Source organism: Gracilinanus agilis, chromosome 1 (assembly GCF_016433145.1).
Source record: "Gracilinanus agilis isolate LMUSP501 chromosome 1, AgileGrace, whole genome shotgun sequence".
NCBI lineage: Eukaryota > Metazoa > Chordata > Mammalia > Didelphimorphia > Didelphidae > Gracilinanus > Gracilinanus agilis.
In genome coordinates, this window is record NC_058130.1 from 491,190,273 (window position 1) to 491,196,272 (window position 6,000).

Genomic DNA, 6,000 nt, shown 5'->3' on the forward strand with positions numbered 1-6,000 from the left:
GGAGAAAAAAGAAAGGAAAATACTTTATTTTAAATTTATAGCATCATGAAATTTAAAATTGGAAAAGACTTTAGATGTTATTTATATATATATGCATATATAATTATGTAATTCCTCTTCTTACAGGTCAAGCATTCTCATAAAGATTAAATATATAAATGGAGTTTAAATGGACCTAGAATTGGAAAGGCTTGAATTCAAATCAATCCTTGGCCATTTACTAGCAGTATGACCCTGAGTAAGTTATTTAACCTCTGCTTCAGTCCTCAAATGTAAGATGGAAATAATAGTAACATAGACTTTGCAGGGTTATTGTAAGAGTCAAATGAAATAATATTTGTAACATTCTTAGCATAACACCTGACACGTATTCATCTAAGTTGAATTGCTTTTGTAAAGATAGAAAGTATTTTTAAAAATGATTCAAAATGTGAACTACCATCGCTAGAAAGAAAATTATCCTCTTCCCATATTTTTATATACAGTTAATCAATTGAAGGCAAAAACCAGAGGGGAGTTAAGAAAAGTAGTAGTAGAAAAGTCTGTCACGTTTGATTATGCCACAGTGTATTAGTCTCTTTGTACAATGTTCTCCTGGTTCTGTTCATTTCGCTCTGCATCAATTCATAGAGGCCTTTCCAGTTCACATTGAAATCTTCCAGTTGATAGTATTATTTTTAATGGAAGTTAAATGGGAGGAAATGAAAAAGGAATAAATAACTACATAGTAATTTTTATATAGCAGCACTGTGTTAAGTCCTTACCAATATTATCTTACTTATTCCTCACAACAGCACTGGGAGATTAATGTTATTATTATTCCTGTTTTATAGTTGAGAAAACTGAGGCAAACAGAGCATGCCTGTTGGGGTGGAAGTATGGAAAAGAAACTGAGTATTTTGATGCTTAAATATTCAGTGTGTCCAGACTGAAAGACAGAAGGGAAGATTTGTGTGATAAAAAGAGACAGAATGAGAAAAAACAATTAAAATGGAAGATAGCATTCAATCTTTTAGTGCCCTTTTGTATTATTAGATCTAAAGAAAGTTGTATAAAGAGAAAGAAAAAGAATAACAGAATCTAATACAAACTTGATTTCAAGGTTAAGGTTAACAGGAGGAACTAAAATCAAAATCTCATATTTCAAGGTAATGGTTTTTACTTTTGATCTCTTTGTCAGTTGAATAGCTTTTTCATTCTCTCATAAAGTAATAGTGGATTTGTAAAAATGTTCTTTAATTCCTCACTTATTCTGGAAGGTTTTTATATCATTTTGAGAAGGACTCAAGTAGGAATTTCTCTAGGGATAAGAAGCATGTGATTCTACCTGTGAAGATGGTCTATCTACAATTTGATCTTCTGGAAGAGATTTTCAGATGGTATTTGACATGTATTATTTTACTTGTTTCTATTAAAAACATGAGTTTCAGTATTATTTACCAAAAAATGTTAAATATCCAAAAAGGAAAGTAATTCACACAAAATCCTCACAATGTGAGATACTGTTGAAAATGTCAAAGAATGAAGTCAGTTTTGAAAGAAAAAAATTTGAAATATCAACAATCATATGAAAAACTACTCTACGTCATTAAAAATAAGAGAAATGGAAGTAAAAATAACCCTGAGATTTCACCTACAACCATTAGAAAAAATAATAAAAGACATTATGATGTATAACCCTATGAATGAATGAATAATATTTATTAAGTGCTTATTATGTCTAAGCATTTGACTAATCGCTGGGGAAACAAATAGTAAGTAAGCAATTTAACGTTCCTGTTCTTGGGAAACTATATTTTAATATAGAGTGAAAATAATGTAAATATATTAGTGATTTCCACTGAATTAGATAGGTTATAGTAGCAAAGCAGGTGAATATTAATGCATTTTTATGTCATTTCCTCCAATAAAAGTCTCTAATGTTGAAACATTTTAAAATGTCAATGATTTTGGTGAAAAGAACTCTCTTTTCTTTTCCCTGGGAAGTCAGTCAGAGGAAAGGTCTCACTTTTTAAAAAATTAATTAAAATAACACTTTTTGGTGAAGAACTGAGGGCAAAGTGGGTAAACAACAGTTGGAGAAAGTTAAATAAATGATGGCATCAGAAAGAATGGAATATTATTGTGTTGTAAGAAAGAAGGATGAAGAGTTTGGAAATTTGGTAAACCTTGAGTGAATTGAAGGAGGGCAAAATAAACAGAGCCAAGAGAACAATTTACTAGAGACTTCACTAATTAGAAAGAAAACATTGTTTTGAGTCTTTTGGAAGACAGAATAGGTTTTCCCCCATAAACCTATCCAACATAAATAACAACAACAATAACAAAAACAAAATGAGTGCCAGATTAAGGAAAAAATGTTAAATCTCTAAAACAAGAGGCACATGGCAAAAGGTAAAAACCTCTGAAGTAACCTTGAAGAACCAAAATACTTGTCATCCAGCATTCCTATCCTCTCTCCCTACCTAGGAATCTCACATTAGTAACTGAATCAAGATGAACACATACACACACACACACACACACACACACACACACTTATTCTTCTCCATCACCAAAAGAAATGGGAAAGCAAATTTTAAAAAGTGGGAAAGAAGACATAGCATCATAGAATTGGCAAGAGGAAGAAAAGCTTCTCTTGCCTCTAGAAATGAGAAAAAGAAATCCACAGAAGTCAGCAAGATATCAGCCAGGCAATCCCTCCCCTCTACAATACATGGTGCTGTGAGTGTACACCTATAAGCTGTGGAGAACAGAGGGATCAAAGAGTGAGGATGGAAACCAGAGAGAGAACTAGAAATACAAGAAAAAGTTGAAGGGACAGTAGATGAAGGGCAGAAAGTATGGGTATAAAATTAGCTTTTATGCATATAAACTAAGGAAGTTGCTCATAAAAGCAGAAGGAAAATGAATTTTTTAAAAAAGGTAAAATATCTTAAGCAAGTGTTAGAATAAAAAGGCAAGTAAATAAGAAATCACTGATGAAAAAAAAAGATCACTGTGGACAACACAGAAACAAGAGAGCAACAGCAACCTACTCAAAATGTTTAAAATAAATATTGCTTTTAGAATAGCATATTATGATGACATTAATTTGAATATGAAAGTTCTCTTTGCTCAATGAAAACAAACACTATACAACAAATACAACAAATAACTAAGTAATTCTACCACCCAAAACTGAGACTTAGAAAGAGATAATGAGAAATTTAAAACATGAAAAACACATGGGTGAATGAAAATTCAGCAAGGAAATGGCATCAAGCTTCAAAGAACATATGGATTCCATATAAGCTTGCCAGGATCCTCCCAGTTAATTTAAAAGAAATAAAGAAAAGGTAAACAAATATTATTATTAATATAAGGTCAATTAATGAAATCGACTCTGTAACATTAGTTTTTTTAAATAGAAACAGTATTAAAAGAAATAAGACAGACCCCCCCCAAAAGGGGGAAAAGAAGAGAAACTTTAAAGACTCTGAAGGTGTGAGAAGAGATAAATTGATATTGATGGACTCTCCATACTCCTATGAATGAATCAATAAATTGGAGGGGGGAAGAGATAGGTAAATAAGAGTTAATAGATAGAAATTACATGAATAGGAAAGGCAATATAAAAAGAGAAGGAATCAGAGATGTATTCCTCACTCATTTGGAAGATGAGCACCAAAAGGCTCATGACTACTTTAATTTCTCAATAAAATGAAAGATTGTGGAAGAATGAGAAAAGAGCAACTATCAGGCAGAGGCAAGGGTAGTAGGTAAGTATTCACCCTAAAGAAGGAATGAGAAGTAACACCAAAGTAGAGTCTCACTGGAGGAATCTTACAATTCCCTTTTATGTGTTTATTTGCTTTTATGTTTGTTTTAAATAAAGCAAATATCCACATTAAACTCCTCTACAGGAAAAGAAAGTGCCTTTCATCACTGAATCCTAGTCCAGGAGAATGTCTGCAATAATTCATAAGCACTGCCAATAACCATTGTGGTCAGAAAAACCAGGAGTTGAATATCTGCCTTGGAAGTAGTGAATGATTATGGTAAGGGTAAGGGTGAGAACTTCGGAAACAAGTGACTCACATTGTTTCTTTCCAGAATAGCTTCTTCTTTGTGAACTGATATTTCTATGAACAGGACACATGTAGTTTAGAATTTGATTGGCAAAAACAGTAATAAAGAAATAGAATAGAAAAAAATTTCAAATTTTGTACTAACTAAACTCTACTTTTTGAGGGGCAGAGTATAAAAAAAAATAAGAAATAAGGGTAAAAGCACTGAAATGAAAGATAGATTTCATAATTGATGAGAAAGTAAAAGAAATGAGGAGGAAAAAAAAGTGAAGTGTTCTTAGAAAATAAATAAATAATCTTACTTAACAGTTTAAGGGGAAGAAGAATCTGAAGAAAAATATCAAAGGGTGAGGGAGGAAATGAAGAAGAAAGAAAATGAAAATGAAAGAAAACATTGAAACACATGAAATTATAATGAATGGAGTGAAGTCCATTGATGGAGTAGATAAAGTATGAGAAAGTAAAGATTGAGCTGAATTTAGGCAGAGAAAATTCACAATTCTTAGACTTAACTCCTTTCTCTGCAACACTTTTCAGAACAAAATGGTGCCACTAAACTACTTCTCTTCCTATACATTTTAATGTCAGAATTTTAGACACTGCAGAGGTTGAAAGAATGGAAGCCAGTATAGACACAGCCCATCAGAAAGTTCTGAGTTTGAATCCTGTCTCAGACACAATAATCATTTTGATATTGGAAAGTCACTTTAGTTTTTTTTTCTGTCTCAATTTACTGTAAACTGTGGATAATAGTAGCAGCGAAAGCATAGGTGACTGTTATAATGATCAAATGAAATGAAACACATAAAGCATTCTACAAATATTAAAAACCTCTAAGTATAGGCTCTTTATTAATGTCATGGGCCCATTTGACAATCTTTTAAAGTCTAAGGGCACCTCAATGGAATCTTTATGTGTATTATCTTTATGTGTATTGAAAAATATAAGATTATATAAGAAATTAATTACATTTAAATAATTACCAAATCATTAAAAAAAGGTTCACAGATCCCAGATTAAAAATCTCTTTAATATATTTTGGTTTTTTAGCCCTCAATCAGAAAACTAGTAGCCAAATGTATTCCTTTCCTCTAGGCAGAGAGGTTGTACACTGTCAGTGCAGAATGAAGCACATGTTTTCAGAAATGGGTAGTATATTGTTTTGTTTTTCTTAAATATAATTCTTTGCTAAAAGGGTGGCTACTATTGTTGTGGTGGTGGTTGTCATTGAGAAGTGACAGTGAAGGTTTAAAAAAAAACCATCAAAACAAGAGCTAGGTTGTACACTGGATAGAATGTTATACCTGGAGTGTCAGTCCATCCATAATTCAAATCTAGACTCAGACACTTAGTAGCTAAGTCACTTGACTGCTCTTTGCCTCAGTTTCCTTTAATTATAAAATGGGGATAAATATAGGGGCTACTTCCCAGGACTGTTGTGAGAATAAAATGAGATATTTGTATGCTCTTTGAAAAACTTTAATGTGAAACGCATACATGTGTATATGTACATGATAGTATTAAAAATACTTCAATATAGTTATTATTTCTCTCAAAATATTTTTCTCTTCTCCAACATAAACTTTGCTAGTCCCTTCAACCAATGCTAATATGGTAATACTCTTTGGATTTCCTTATGTAGTCAACCACTTTTGGAAGTATTCTACTTTGCCTATGCCTTTCATAAACAGTGACCACCAGACTTTTAACACAGTATTCCAGATTTAGACTGACAAGTCAAGAGTACAGCAGCATTTCTGTCATCTCCTGAGCTCTTGTTGTTTTCATTCCATTTATATATATATAAAATATTAGCCTAAAATTTTGGAACTACCAAGTCATACTTATCTTATTGAACTTGCATTCTGCTATCTCCCTCAGATATTATTCCCAGCAATTTTCTCACTATTCTTCACTCGTCTTCTCTATG